The 16,106-nt window shown below is 45.2% G+C and overlaps 1 protein-coding gene and 1 long non-coding RNA gene across 2 annotated transcripts in view; one reads left to right on the top strand and one right to left on the bottom strand.

The window, feature by feature from the left end:
* The window catches only part of LAPTM4B (lysosomal protein transmembrane 4 beta), a 93,281-nt gene that overhangs the window by 36,814 nt on the left and 40,361 nt on the right, over positions 1 to 16,106 (top strand). The window lies entirely within an intron of this gene.
* The window catches only part of LOC142480363 (uncharacterized), a 54,334-nt gene that overhangs the window by 1,582 nt on the left and 36,646 nt on the right, over positions 1 to 16,106 (bottom strand). The window contains exon 2 of the long non-coding RNA XR_012795017.1: positions 585 to 646. This is a non-coding gene — a long non-coding RNA (uncharacterized LOC142480363). The remainder of the gene's footprint in view (positions 1 to 584; positions 647 to 16,106) is intronic.

The following is a 16,106-nucleotide window of genomic DNA, read 5'->3' as shown; positions in this document are numbered from 1 at the left end:
CACAGATCTCGTGTATTTGTGTAAAATAGTGTGGATCAGCAGCCCAGAACTAGGGCAATGTCACATTCTGTCACACAGCCTGAAATTATCCCCATGCTGCATAAGCTTTTTATATCTCTGCTAGCAACAGAAAATAAACAGCACAAAATAAGATTGTGCGAGACAAATCACTGATGTGAACATGCTGGGGCCTCTTTTTCTACTCCATGGTTGAAAAAACAACAAGAACAAGAGTGCATTCTTAGCAGAGATTATCATTATGAGTTGCACTGTGGCTAATACATTACACCTGATACATAAAGCTTGGCCCCTTGCAGATGCACTTACCAGAATGCCCTCCTATTGTCTCTGTACGTTCTTCCTACCTACCAATTAGATTGTAAGCTCCTCGGAGCAGGGACTCCTCTTCCGAAATGTTACTTTTATGTCTTAAGCACGTATTCCCATGATCTGTTATTTGTATTATTTGTTATTTATATGATTGTCACGTGTATTACTGCTGTGAAGCGCTATGTACATTAATGGCGCTATATAAATAAAGAAATACATACATACATACATACATACATACTGTACATACGTACATTTTTCCTAATAAAGTCATCCTCGCCCTCTGCAATCCTACCATTTTAGCCAGAGCAGTCTGCTGAATATACAAAAAAAAAAGGTTATTGTTACACCGTTGCATAGTTACATAGTAGATGAGGTTGAAAAAAGACATACGTCCATCAAGTTCAACATATGCTAAATTTAAACGAAAGATACATTATCCTATAGCCATACTTACAGGATATTGATCCAGAGGAAGGCAAACAAAAAACCCCAGTGAAATATCATCTAATAATATCTCATAAGGGGAAAAGATTAAAAAAAAAACACACAATAGTGCACCCAATGTATATACAGTATGTTTAAATGTTGCAAACTAAACACAGTTGCTGTTGTCTAATGAGATACTGTATCAATACCAAATTATTCAGCTAGATCTATTAACACTAAATAGTGCTCAGGTAAACTCTGTAATGAAACCCTTCTTTAAAACATAAATTGAAGTTGCATAGTTACATAGTAGATGAGGTTGAAAAAAGGCATACGTCCATCAAGTTCAACCTACTGTATGCTACATTTAGATGACAGATACTTATCCTATAGCCGTACTTACAATATATTGATCAAGGCAAACAGAAAACCCCAGTGACATATCATTCAATGATATCTTATAAGGGCAAAATTAAATGCCTTCCTGACTCAAAATAATGGCAATCAGATCAACATTCTTCACATGTTTACTTATTTGGTATATCCCTGTATACCTTCCCTTTCTAAAAAGATGCCCAACTTTTTTTTAAAGATATCTATTGAATCTGCCATCACAGTCTCCATGGGTAACGCATTCCACATTTTAACTGCCCTTACTGTTATCACATGTTTCGACCCCCTCAAAAAAAGCTTAGGCATTAGAAGACAGAGTAAGGGCATTCAGACGACTAAGGTGGTCCCACCCAAAACAAAACAAAAACAAAAACATATATAAAAATAAGTGATCCTACTTTGTGGATACATTTTGTTATATTTTTACTACTTTTAAGAGCAACATTGCACTGTTTTCTCCCTGCTTTTTTTTTTAAATTAATATTTATATCTAGCGGCTGAGAAAATAAATGATCTTTTGTCAAATGTTTTTGTTAATTCCATTAGAGAAAGGGTCATACAAAAATGTGTGGTCATTGCGCCAATAGCCACTAAAGCTCTGCTGCAGTATGTACCATGGTGTCTAGAAAAGGACAAGCTTGAAAGCTGCACACAGTGCTCTCGCCCTATTGTGAATCTCCAGTCTTAGTGTCTGCTGTTTGTAACTGCAGCCTACTGTATGGAGCAGAAACGTGTTTACAACCTCAGCTTGGTGTGAGAAATCTGTAGTGGTGAGTGTGACTCATCTGAAATTAGTAATTTCGGTAGAAGTGCAGCTTTTCTTAGGCCGCGATCATGGTAGGGGCGCGCACGCGCACGACGGAGCGCATGGCGTCGCGAGCGTCTGTCGCCCGAACGATGGGTACACTGCAATGGAGTGATGGGGAGGCGTGGCGGAGTTGTGGCGGAGGTGTGACGGAGGTGTGGCTGAGGCGTCACCAGGCTGTTTCGTCCTCATTGGCTGAACTGCTCATGTGACAAAAACGCGCCAAAAAAACCTAAATAATTTGTAGTTTGAAAAATCGGCCGCGGGTCCGCTCTGCATCGCGCTCGTGTGTCCTATGGCCAGCCCGGTATGGCTGCTGCAAGTTGTTCGCGCAGCTCGCGAAATCGCACATGCCATCGTGCCTACTATAATCATGGCCTTACGCTCAGCTTATACTGCCGGCGACGCGACCGACGACGTCACCTGTCGCCATTGCGATAGTTGTAATGTAAGTTTAGGCAACGTCGCTGACTACAAGGCCAGTGACATCAGAAAGGGGGAAGGCAGAGGGACGGAGAAGCTCTCTGATTGGCCACAAGGGGATACGTCGCTGAAAAATTCAAATAACAGTGACTACCAGATTTTTGGTAGCGCCGTCGCGTGCACTATAAGCGCAGCCTTAGACTCAGACCGACAGTTATTCCCATGTCTGCATGCAAACAAGCATAGGGCCTTATCCCCTTAATTGGGGGTAACTCCTTCGCTGCTAAAGGAGTTTACAACGCATTGCAACACCCCAGTGGCAGCAAAGTGGTTAAGCACACAGTAACACAGCTGAACTAAATATCATTAGCAAGCACACATTAAATGTGTTTTATGAATGAGTCCTTTGGAAGGCTATCTACCTGTAAATCGTTTTATGGATCTGCCAATAAGCACATCACCCGTTTTCTTGCCCTCTTTTAGGATGGGTCCTTTCCCCTGGATGTTGTTTCTGACCTTTCCATAGCTGATACTAACCGAGTGCTGAGCAGATGCATTGTATCCAAGCAGTTCAGATATTTCTAGATTATTCCAAATACATTAGCACTAATTCCAGCCCTGCCTATCTGAGTGGGTCTTGAAATATTCTTATGATTATTAGCTAGTTTTTCTGGATTCTCTACTTTATGTTTTGGGTAATAAAACTAATTGAGGAGACACATAAAGACACATAATATTGATAAATCACACTTATCGTTAAGAACCTGCAAGCCTTTCATGTTATTAGCAAGGAAGCGTGAAGCAATAAAGCAGTCATGGGGATGTGCCAATGCTTGGAAATTATCAGCAACAATGAATTTGCATTGTGGGGTTAATTAGACTTGACACTCATTTATTTCTTGAAAGCCAATCTAACTTGCTTCTGATATCCCAGCCCCTCCACCTCCTGTTTTTACCTAAAACAATGACAGAAGCAGGTTGCAGTGTCTCTCATCTCAGAATCAGAGTAAACAGACTGAGAACCTTTGTTACAATGCCCAAAAAATGCTCACTGACCAAGTACAAGTTATGATGTGATAATGACAAAGGTACAAAGGGCTTGCACACTGTGAGCAAATCTTATACTATATTAGTGAAAGCACTGTATGTTTGCCTGCCTGGATGTCCGTTGTCCCTAGCGGCAATCTCATTGGTCCGTTGGGCCGCCCGCCCCCGCACACCTCTCATTGGCCTCACACACTCACACCACCCCCTTGGCCCGCCCCCCACACCTCGCATTGGCCTGAGGCGGAGTGACGGGCCAAAGGTCCACTAAAAACACACACATACACACACACACACACACACACACACACACACACACACACACACACTGTCTCACACACTGTCTCACACACTGTCTCACACACACACACACACACGGGGGGGGTGTTACATACATTAGCGGGGCTCACAGTGTTAGCAGCACATCTCCCGCTCTCTTCCCCACCGGTCCCGGAGGCTCCGCCTCTCCCTGTTTCCCGCGCTTTCACCCCCCCCCCCTCCACGTGGGAGCTGCCGGACGGGTGAGTGAGCGGCCGGATGGGTGAGTGAGCGGTCTTCATGTCCCCTCACCCCCCTTCACCTCCCCTCACTCACTTCCCCTCCACCCCCCCCGGCGCCGCTACACTCAGCGGGGGAGCGGAGTGATCACCTCCCCTCACTCACTTCCCCTCCACCCCCCCCCCCCCGGCGCCGCTACACTCAGCGGGGGAGCGGAGTGATCACCTCCCCTCACTCACTTCCCCTCCACCCCCCCCGGCGCCGCTACACTCAGCGGGGGAGCGGAGTGATCACCTCCCCTCACTCACTTCCCCTCCACCCCCCCCCGGCGCCGCTACAGTCAGCGGGGGAGCGGAGTGATCACCTCCCCTCACTCACTTCCCCTCCACCCCCCCCCCCCCCGGCGCCGCTACAGTCAGCTGGGGAGCGGCCACAACACGCTGCCTCCCGCCTCAGATCCACGTGGGAGCTGCCGGACGGGTGAGTGAGCGGCCTTCACCTCCCCTCACCCACCCCTCACTACACTTCCCCTCCTCCCCTCACCCACCCCTCACTACACATCCCCTCCACCTCCCCTCCACTTCACCCCCCCTTCACCTCCCCTCCACCCCCCCCTTCACCTCCCCTCCACCCCCCCTTCACCTCCCCTCCACACCCCCCCCTTCACCTCCCCTCCACCCCCCCCCCTTCACCTCCCCTCCACCTCCCCTCCACCTCCCCTCCACCCCCCCCTTCACCTCCCCTCCACCCCCCCCTTCACCTCCCCTCCACCCCCCCCCTTCACCTCCCCTCCACCCCCCCCCCTTCACCTCCCCTCCGCCCCCCCTTCACCTCCCCTCACCATCCCCCCCTCACCACCCATCCTCACCTCCCCTCCGACCTCCCCTCCGCCCCCCTTCACCTCCCCTCACCACCCCTCCGACCTCACCTCCCCTCCTTCAACGCCTTTCGTCCGCCCTCCCGCCTCTGCCTTTCGCCCACCCGCACTTCTGCCTTTCACCCGCCCACCGCTCACATCCCCGCGCCACACAGCCGCCGCACGCACTAAACAGACCTGCCACACTCGACACACACCCGCCGCCTCTCACCCACCCCACACACTCGACACACACCTGCCGCATCCTGCCCCTACGCAACAATATCACTGACCAGCTGTCACCTGCACTCGCCACACACCCGCCGCCTCACACCCTAGCAGGACCCCGACCCACAGCCAGCACTCACTACCCACGCGCCACCCGTACTGAACACCCACCCGCCGCCTCACACACGCTCACACCCTAGCAGGACACACGCCTCACATTTTCACATCACTTATGTCACCAAAATATACATTGTACTGTGGTGTGTTTACAATAAACCATTTTTATACAACATCGTATTACATTTTCTTCCATCTTTCTTTTCAACATTATTATCCAACCTTTCCAACAAATAGTCACCTATTGTTCCACGATTTATAAATAATACTACCTATTACGCATTTACATCCCGGGCAACGCCGGGTCTCTCAGCTAGTATTATATATTAATGGCTTGGTGTATCCAGAGGTACGTGTGCACTGATGTACGTGCATAGAACAATACAAAAATTCTGTCTGAAATGTGACATCATTTGGTGCATGCTGCGCTTGTATTTTGCACCAACTCCTCACACACACACACACACACACACACACACACACACACACACACACACACACACACACACACACACACACACACACACACACACACACACACACACACACACACACACACACACACACACACGTATGTGTGTGTGAGGAGTTGGTGCAAAATACAAGCGCACGTACCTCTGGATACACCAAGCCATTAATATATAATATTTGCGCACAGTGTGCAAGCCCTTTGTACCTTTGTCATTATCACATCATAACTTGTACTTGGTCAGTGAGCATTTTTTGGGCATTGTAACAAAGGTTCTCAGTCTGTTTACTCTGATTCTGAGATGAGAGACACTGCAACCTGCTTCTGTCATTGTTTTAGGTAAAAACAGGAGGTGGAGGGGCTGGGATATCAGAAGCAAGTTACAGTAGATTGGCTTTCAAGAAATAAATGAGTGTGAAGTCTAATTAGCCCCACAATGCAAATTCATAGTTGCTGATAATTTCCAAGCATTGGCACATCCCCATAACTGGGGATATATACACAGTTAGGTCCGGAAATAATTGGACACTGATACAAGTTTTGTTATTATGTCTGTGTACCAAAATATATTCAAGTTACAGTTAAATAATGAATATGGGCTTAAAGTGCAGACTATCAGCTTTAATTTAAGGGTATTCACATCCAAATTGGAGGAAGGATTTAGGAATTACTGTACATCTCTTTAATATGTAGCCCCCTCGTTTTCAAGGGACCAAAAGTAATTGGAAAATTGACTCAAAATCTGTTTCATGGACAGGTGTGGGCTATTCCTTCATAATTTCATCATCAATTAAACAGGTAAAAGGTCTGGAGTTGATTCCAGGTGTGGCATTCGCATTTGGAAGCTGTTGCTGTGAACCCACAACATGCGGTCAAAGGAGCTCTCAATGCAAGTGAAACAGGGCATCCTTGGGCTACAAAAAAAAAGAAAATCCATCAGAGAGATAGCAGGAACATTAGGAGTTGCCAAATCAACAGTTTGGTACATTCTGAGAAAAAAAGAACGCACTGGTGAGCTCTGCAACACAAAAAGGCCTGGACGTCCACAGAAAACAACAGTGGTGGATGATCATAGGATCCTTTCCATGGTAAAGAACAACCCCTTCACAACATCCAGCCAAGTGAAGAACACTCTCCAGGAGGTAGGCATATCATTATCCAAGTCTACCATAAAGAGAAGACTTCAGGAGAGCAAATACAGAGGGTTCACCACAAGGTGAAAACCATTCATAAGCCTCAAGAATAGAAAGGCCAGATTACACTTTGCCAAACAATATCTAAAAAAGCCAGCCCAGTTCTGGAACAGCATTCTTTGGACAGATGAAACTAAGATCAGCCTGTACCAGAATGATGGGAAGAAAAATGTATGGAGAAGGCTTGGAACGGCTCATGATTCGAAGCATACCACATCATCTGTAAAACACGGTGGAGGCAGTGTGAGGCATGGGCATGCATGCTTACAATGGCACTGGGTCACTAGTGTTTATTGATGATGTGACAGAAGACAGAAGCATCCGGATGAATTCTGAAGTGTATAGGGATATATTGTCTGCTCAGATTCAGCCAAATTCAGCAAAATTGATTGGACGGCGCTTCACTTTACAGATGGACAATGACCCAAAACATACTGCGAAAGCAACCCAGGTGTTTTTTAAGGCAAAGAAGTGGAATATTCTGCAATTGCCGAGTCAATCACCTGATCTCAACCCGATCGAGCATGCATTTCACTTGCTGAAGACAAAACTTAAGGCAGAAAGACCCATGAACAAACAACAACTGAAGACAGCTGCAGTAAAGGCCTGGCAAAGCATCATAAAGGAGGAAACCCAGCCTGGTTTGGTGATGTCCATGCGTTACAGACTTCAAGCAGTCATTGCATGCAAATAATTCTTGACAAAGTATTAAAAATGAACATTTTATTTATGATTGTGTTCATTTGTCCAATTACATTTGAGCCCCTGAAATAAGGGAGCTGAGTATGAAAATGGTTGCAATTCCTAAACGTTTCATACGATTTTTTTGTTCAACCCCTTGAATTAAAGCTGAAAGCCTGCACTTCTATTGCATTTCATTTGTTTCATTTCAAATCCATTGTGGTGGCGTACAGAGCCAAAATTATGAAAATTGTGTCAGTGTCCAATTATTTCCGGACCTAACTATATATATACATCTTTATTTATATAGTGCCTACAATAACTTAGCATCTTACAAAAATACATTACAGGAAATTATAATACAATAAATGCGACACCGTCAGACAATGTAGAGTTTATAATCTAAGAGGTATGTTGGGAGATTTACAGAGACAGCCAGTGAGGGAATAAGTGCAGTGGATGGCAGTGCTTGGCCACAATGGTTGGTAGGTGCAACTCTTGGTGGGAGACAGTAGTCATGAGTCTAGGCCAGGGGTGCCCAACTCCAGTCCTCAAGGGCCACCAACAGGTCACGTTTTCAGCTTATCCCTGCTTCAGTACAGGTGGCTCAATCATAATGACGGAGCCACTGATTGAGCCACTTGTGCTGAACCAGGGATATCCTGAAAACATGCCCTGTTGGTGGCCTTTGAGGACTGGAGTGGCCCACCCCTGGTATAGGCTGTTGAAATGCTTCATTTAAGAGGTGAGTTTTAAGGTTTGTCTTAAAGGTGGAGATAAAGGGTTCTTAACATATACTGAGTGTGAGGGAGCTCCACAGGTAAAGTGCAGTGAGGGAAAGGGAAAGGGGTTTAAGGAGAGAGAGAGCAGTAGAGGTGAAAGGAGTAGAGAAGAGACAGTTATGGGTAAGCGCAGGAGACATGCAGAGCCATAACGAGAGATCAAAGCTAATATGTAGGAAGGAGCAGATAAGTGGAGAGCCTTAAAAGTATAGTAAGGAGGAGAACTTTGTAGGTGTTATGAAATGTAATGGTAAGTCAGGAGAGGGATTTAAGGTAGAGATGAGCAGATACTGTTTTGGGAGAAAGTGAAATTATTCTAGCAGCCAAATTTTGAATAGATTGCAAAGGAGAAAGTTGTGAGGCAGGGAGGCCTGTTAGCATTATCTTACAATAATCCAGACGGGAGAGAATAATTGGCATGCATTACGATTTTAGCAGTAGACTGATAGAGGAAAGGATGGATCTTGGCTATATAACGGGTAGAAACGTCACATTTGAGCCATGCCATGAATGTGAATAGAGAAAGAAAGGGAAGAGTCAAATGTCACTCCTAGGCAACATACTTTGGCAACAGGATAGACGATAGTACTGTACCATTTGCTGTGATGGAAACGGGGATATTAGGCCAGATTTAGGGGACAGTTCATGATATGAAGGTAGTGGGTGCTCCAACAGTCCTGGAATTTGTTATTAATTCTTTCCAATAAATGAATCATAAAGGTAAAGCTCTACTATGGAGTGGGTGAGTGACTAGAGCCTAACACTTCTTAATACTCCTGAAGGTGACAGAAAAAAGGATATTCTCGCTTCGCCATAACCTCATTGGAGACAAATGTGTAATGAAAGTCCAAAACTCACCAAATCTTTGTAGTAAATCTTGAATGATAATATTTCCTCAAATGATCTTACCCACTCCTAGAACCAAGTAGATTCTTTGAAGGCGTGTCCAGCCGCAGATAGAAATCCAAACAGCAACCAAAAAATGCACAAAGCATCGCACTGCCCAGGGAGTCAGGCGGTATAAAAATCAAAAATGTATTGTCTATCCAACATTACAAAAAGGAGGTGTAAAGCCTCTTACGCGTTTCACACAACAAGGTGCTTTATCAAGGAGTATGGCAGGTAGAAAGACTAAAAGAGTCTCAGCATATCTTAACATAAAACTAAACATAAATACATAAAACATAACATATAATATATAATAAACAGTAAATAAACAACAGTAATTGTTTAGAAACCTGAAGAAATTCTTATTCATTGTTATGAACAATGTAATTGTATCATGAGTTATATATATATCAATCCAAACCCTTTAGCTAAAGACTGTTCCATCAGAGACCGAAAAAGACACACATAAAAGCATAAAAATCCATGCAGCAGGCACTTGCAAGAAGAATTGCTTGATAAATAGGTTAGAGATATAATAGAATGGCCATTTTTAAACTCAATGTTTATTCAAAATATTCTAAATGTACCTGAGACTCTTTAAGTCTTTCTGCCTGCCAAATTGTTTATATTGTAACATCGTTTTTAATTAATAATTAATTCATTTGTGTGAGTATAAATATGAGATATGCCTATCCCCATCATATGCCCCCGAGGAAGTGACGTTTCACGAAACGCGTAGGGTTCAGAGGTGAAGGCATCCACCACCACTGATCTTGGGAGACTCTGAAAGAACTGTGCTGAGCTGAATCGAGTGAAGGGTAGCTACCATTTCCACATTGCGCGTGCAGCGGGTGAGCTCCATGAGGAGAGTGCAGGAGGCACTTGCACGGACTCTCAGATGGTGAGTAAAATAAAGCGAGAACTGGAGCAGCGGTGTATGCGGTGTCAGCACCTACCCTCTGGAGGGACAATACAAACATCCGTTTGAAGCCTGCTACATAGGAAAGAGACTATCCACAACGCTGTTTGGAATCCTGCCTGTCGTAAGTAGGATTCCAGTTTTTCCCCATCGGATGAGATCATCTAAGTCTATTGCTCCCTGTGATCAAGACATTTGTCTGTTGTATAGTGTTTTATATTTTATAAAATTAGTTTTCTAGCTTATGTTTAGGTGTTATTTAGTGGTTTGTTTGTACATCAGTCTGTTTGTTTGTTTGTTTGTTTGTTTGTCAGTCAATTGTTTTTTAGTCTGTCTGTCTGTCTATCTATGTACTGTTCTTTCAACAGGTATCAGCAGTTACACACTATGGTAATCTCTTGTGTTTATTTCCACATATTGTGAGACTTCCTTCGAGAGACATCTGAAGGTTCCTTGATCATCAAGGCTGGACATTATTATATGGTCAGATCCCATTATTTGGTGTTTGGACTTTTTTTAGGCGCCGGATTATATTAATTTTTTTGTTGTTTTGTCTGATTTGTATCGGTCAGTCTCTCCTAGCAGCCTAGCTTATATTTATAAGATTGTGGTATTCACCATAGTGTTATAGTTACACTTATTATATTTCACAGCATTAGCGCTATCAGCACATTTCTTTTTTTGCACATGGTACTGCAAGCTTCTGGAGCAGGATAAGTTGTTTCCAATCGGGATGGTTGTGATAGGGAATAACCTGGTAGAGAAGGCCACGGTCCATGCGAAACTTGTCCCATTCCCTCACAATGACGGCGACTTTGTCGGCGGGAGCACGCTTCAATAAGAAAGGGTTGTTTTCTTGGATGGCCCAACGTATGGCTTTGGCCACCGGGTCTTGCATCTGGTGTATCACTAATTCCCTCCACCTCATTATGGTATCCTGCGTGATGGACATGCCTTCTGGATGGCTGTATGCTGCAGGAAGTGCCTTTGACTGACACCCCAATGAGTCCGCTACTCTGAGTTCGGAAAAGGCTACTTTGTCCTCCATGACAGGTGCTGTGGAGCACATGGCCCGAATCCCAGGGCCAGGAATTTCTTCCCACTGACTGGCCATTGTCTGGTATTGCACTCAGTCCAGGCCTTCTGGACAGAGCATTGGCTCCGATATTCAAGGGCCGTGGCTTGTACTTCAGCGTGAACTGATAGTTAGACAGGGCAGCCAACCACCTGTGGCCAGTGGCATTTAACTTGGTGGAGGTCAGAATGTACATCAAGGGGTTATTGTCAGTTCGCACTTCAAAGGATAATCGTGAAGCTTATCTACAATAGCCAAGTTGAGCACTAGGAATTCCAGTTTATGGACTGGGTAGTTCTGCTCGCTTGCCGTTAGGCTGCGACTCACTTACACTACCGGCCGGAGGCCTGCCGGGTATTTTTGGTGTAATACCGCTCCCAGCCCGTTGAAGTTGGCATCCAAATGTAGGATGTACGGTTTCCCCGGATCTGCATAGGCCAAGACAGGGGCTTCAGTGAGACTCTTCTTCAGCCCTGTGAAGGCCTTCTCGCAGGTGAATGTCCATTTGTCCCTGAACAGTGTTCGCGGGGTTGCGGCTTTTTGCCAAGGCTCTTCTGGGTAGATCTTCAACAGATTGTTGAGGACTTTGGCCTTGCTTGAGTACCCCTCTTCGGTAGTACCCGCGAAACCCCAGAAAGGAACGTAGCTCCATCACATTATCTGGTCTGGGCCAGTTCATTACGGCTTCGACCTTAGCGGGGTCGGTAGCTACTCCTTCTGCGGACAATATGTGGCCCACATAGGTGACCGAAGTGCGGCAGAAGCAACATTTGTCCAGGGACAACTTCAGGCCTTCTTTTCTCAGTCGATCCAGAATCTTCAGAAGGCTTTCTTCGTGCTCTTCTAACGTTCTTCCGAACACGATGATATTGTCCAGCTAGACCAGAAATTTCCTTTGATTCATATCACCAAAGGTCTTCTCCATTAACCTCTGGAACGTTGCAGGTGCACCACAAATTAATTTATTTATTTATAAAATATTTTACCAAGAAGTAATACATTGAGAGTTACCTCTCGTTTTCAAGTATGTCCTGGGCACAGAGTAAAACAAATAATACATGGTTACAAGTACAGTTACATAAATGAACAGGGTATACATTATATACAAGACATTGTGTGCACAGTTAAAGAAAATATATATTATGAGCGTATGAAACAGTTACAGACCAGGTTAAAATGTGAGACAGCCTTAGATTTGAAAGAACTTAAACTGGTGGTGGATGTGAGAGTCTCTGGTAGGTTGTTCCAGTTTTGGGGTGCACGGAAGGAGAAGGAGGAACATCCGGATACTTTGTTGAGCCTTGGGACCATGAATAGTCTTTTGGCGTCTGATCTCAGGTGATAAGTGCTGCAAGTGGTAGGGGTGAGGAGCTTGTTCAGGTAGCTGGGTAGCTTGCCCATGAAGAATTTAAAGGCAAGACAGGAAAGGTGAACTTTGCGCCTAGACTCTAGTGTTGACCAATCTAGTTCTTTGAGCATTTCGTAGTGATGTGTGTTGTAGTTGCATTGGAGAACAAAACGACAAATTTAATTGTAGAGGGTGTCAAGTTTGCTAAGGTGGGTTTGAGGAGCCGAGCCATATACTATGTCTCCATAGTCAATAATTGGCATTAGCATCTGCTGTGCGATACGCTTTCTGACCAGGAGATTTAGGGAGGATTTGTTCCTGTAAAGTACCCCTAGTTTGGCATAGGTCTTGGTTGTCAGGGTATCAATGTGCATCCCGAATGTTAAGTGGGAGTCAAACCATAAGCCCAGGTATTTAAAACTAGTGACTGGTGTTAGGGTGGTGTTAGCGTTGGTTCTAATCAGGAGCTCAGTCACTGGAAGCTTTAAAAAATTAGTCTTGGTCCCAAATACCATTGTTACAGTCTTGTCAGTGTTTAAAAACAGTTTATTTGGGAAATCCAGTTATCGAGTCTCAAAAAGTCAGACTGAAGTATGTGTTGAAGGTCAGAGAGGCTATGGCTGTGTGCATATAGGATTGTGTCATCTGCATACATGTGTATTGAGGCTTCCTTACAAGCTGTGGGAAGATCATTAATTAACACTGAGAAGAGTAGGGGCCCCAGAACAGAGACTTGCGGGACACCACAGGTGATATCCAGGGAGTTGGAGTTAGAGCCTGAGATGGACACATGTTGGGATCTTCCTGATAGGTAGGACTGAAACCTGTTTAAAGCATGTTTCCCTATTCCAGAGCTCTGGAGTTTGTTAAGCAGGTTAGCATGATCAACTGTGTCAAAAGCCTTTGCAAAATCTAGGAATACTGCACCACTGAGTTGTCCCCATTCCATTCCACACTGGATTTCATTGCAACCTTTTAGCAAGGTAGTTACGGTGGAGTGTTTGGGACGAAACCCAGATTGGAATTGGCTAGGGAAATTTGTCTTGGTATAGAAATCGCTTAATTGGGAGTGGATACATTTTTCCATGACTTTGGATAGAATTGGGAGAAGTGAGATTGGCCTGTAGTTTGAGACAGTGTTTTTGTCCCCACTTTTGAAGATTGGGACAACTCTGGCAGTTTTCCAGGTCTTAGGGATATGGCCTGCAGACAGGATAGAGTTGACTATGGACGCAATTGGTTTGGCAATGGCTGGGGCACCAAGTCGTAGGAACCTAGATTGTAGTAAGTCGGGTCCACATTGGCTGCTTAGTTTTAGTTTGAGGAGCACTTGTATAATCTCCTCTTCAGATACTGGGCCAAATTGAAAATTGTGGGCAGTGTTGGGAGGGGGTGGGACTGTAGGGGTACTCCCAGGATGAGATTCAGGTTTGTGGTTTGGGCTGCGTTTCGCAAATAAGTTAGTGGCACACCCCACAAAGTAATCATTGAATGCATTTGCAATGTCAGTGGGGTTTGTCAGAGTAATATCCCCCTTAGTGATATTACTTGGTTGTTGATGGTTAGGAGGCTGGAATATATTGTTGATAACCTTCCAGAAGTTAGCTGGGTTTGATGTATTCTGGTGGAGATTGTCAGAGGAATATTGTGCTTTTGCATGCCTTGTTTGCCTTGTGCACATGTTCCGCATGCATTTGTAGTGATTGAGATCCTTGGTAGTGCCAGTTACTTTGTAGCTTTTCCACAAGGCATCCCTGAACTGGTAGAGTGCTATAAGGTCAGGTGTAACCCATGGAAGGTGGGCCCCCCGTACCCTTATTTTGCATAGTGGAGCATGGGTATCGCAGAGTTTTAAGAACTCGGATTGGAAATAGTGGAGCGCAGAATCAGGGTCGGGAATTAAATCGATTCTGTGCCATGGGCAGTTGGTAAGGTCATCCAGAAACTGTTGTGGGTTAAAGTTTTTAATGTTCTAGTGAGGAGAACTTTAGGGCTTGAATGGGGCGGTTTAATTTTTCTTACACAGTACACTATTGCATGGTCACTGAAAACATCAGGAAGGATGCCAGAGGATTGGATTCTGCTGGGGTTTGAGGAGAGAATCCAGTCTAGCAAGGAATGGTTATGCGATTTCAGGTTTATCCATGTGGGTTGGGAAATGAGTTGCGATAGGTTAAGTGACTTGAGTTGTATCTGGATTTTGTGGTTTTTAGGGTCAAGCCAATTGAAGTTGAAATCCCCAAGAACTAGCAGCTCACTCTTCTCATTCAGAGAGGAAATGGAGCCAAGAAATTGGGTGATATCAGTCAGGGATTGTAGAAGGGCTTTAGGGGGGCGGTAGATGCCAGCAAGCAAGATGGGCTTAGAAAAGGGGAGGCAGATTTTGCCAACTAGTATTTCAAAAGATTGTGGGCTTGTGGGCAATTTAACAGTGTAAATTGTAATGTGTCTGCAATATAAAATAACACCCCTCCTCCTCTCTTTGACCTATCTCTCCTAAAAATGGAGTATCCCTGAATGGCAATATTTGCATCAGAGGTTTTAGGGGATAGCCATGTTTCTGTAAGAACGATGGCTTTGGGTTTATGCATAAGGAAGGCACCATGCCCTTAGTTCGTCCAGTTTGGGCAGCAGGCTCCGGATGTTGATATGGGCGACAGATAGCCCTTTTTGGAATTTAAAGGTGGAATTCTCAGGGGCATGGGACAGAGCTGAAATGGGAGGACCTGGGTTAGGTTCAATATCACTTGCTAAAGAGAGTAACAGTATGAGTAGAAATTTGGGTAGTTGTTTGCAAGTTGTAAATTTGTGGTGTTTGCCATTTGAGTGAGCAGTGGTTGGTGTGCTGGTTTTTAGAGTTCTCCACAACAACAAATACCTTGGGCATCCGGGTGAACTGGTAAAACCCCACGGGGCAGACAAATTCTGTCTTCTCCTGGTCTTCGGGGCTCATGGGTACCTGTTAGTATCCAGACCTCAGGTCCAGCACGCTGAACAACTGACTGCCTGATAAGGCGCTGAGGATCTCTTCAATCTGTGGCAAGGTATATTGGTCCGGGACTGTGCAGCAGTTCAGGGTGCGGTAGTCCTTGCATAGGTACACAGATCTATTATTCTTCCGCACTACCACAATAGGGGAGGCTTTGGGCTGCAAGACTCCATTACAGTACCTGCCGTTTCCATCTCATTCAGGATGTCCCTCACATCCTCCACTTCTCTGGGAGCTATGCGCCTGGAACGCTCCCGGAATGGAGTGGCGTAGTTCAGTCCGATCGTGTGTTGAGCACTCTTGCTGCAGCCCACATCCATCTCAATGGTAGAGAACACCTCCTGGCGTTCTGCCAGCTTGTCACTTAGCCATTTCTTTCACTCCGCAGGCAAGGTCGATTCCCCGAAGTCGAACTGCAATCTGGTAGGGGCTTCTCACTCGGTAGCCGCGTTTACATGAGTCAGAATTTCTATTTGAATAACCGGGTATATCCGACCCAGTGCTTGACCGACGTCAAAACATATAGGATAAGGTGAGATGTTGAAGATGGTCACCTTGAACCGGCGAGGAAGTAAAGACCCACTCCTTCATCTATGGCACCACCTTGAACCCTCTCTTGGCATCCTCTTCGGCGTGGTC

Source organism: Ascaphus truei, chromosome 2 (genome assembly GCF_040206685.1).
Source record: "Ascaphus truei isolate aAscTru1 chromosome 2, aAscTru1.hap1, whole genome shotgun sequence".
NCBI classification, from domain to species: Eukaryota; Metazoa; Chordata; class Amphibia; order Anura; family Ascaphidae; genus Ascaphus; species Ascaphus truei.
The sequence above is the reverse complement of the archived record's forward strand: the minus strand, read 5'-3'. Positions and strand labels throughout refer to the sequence as shown.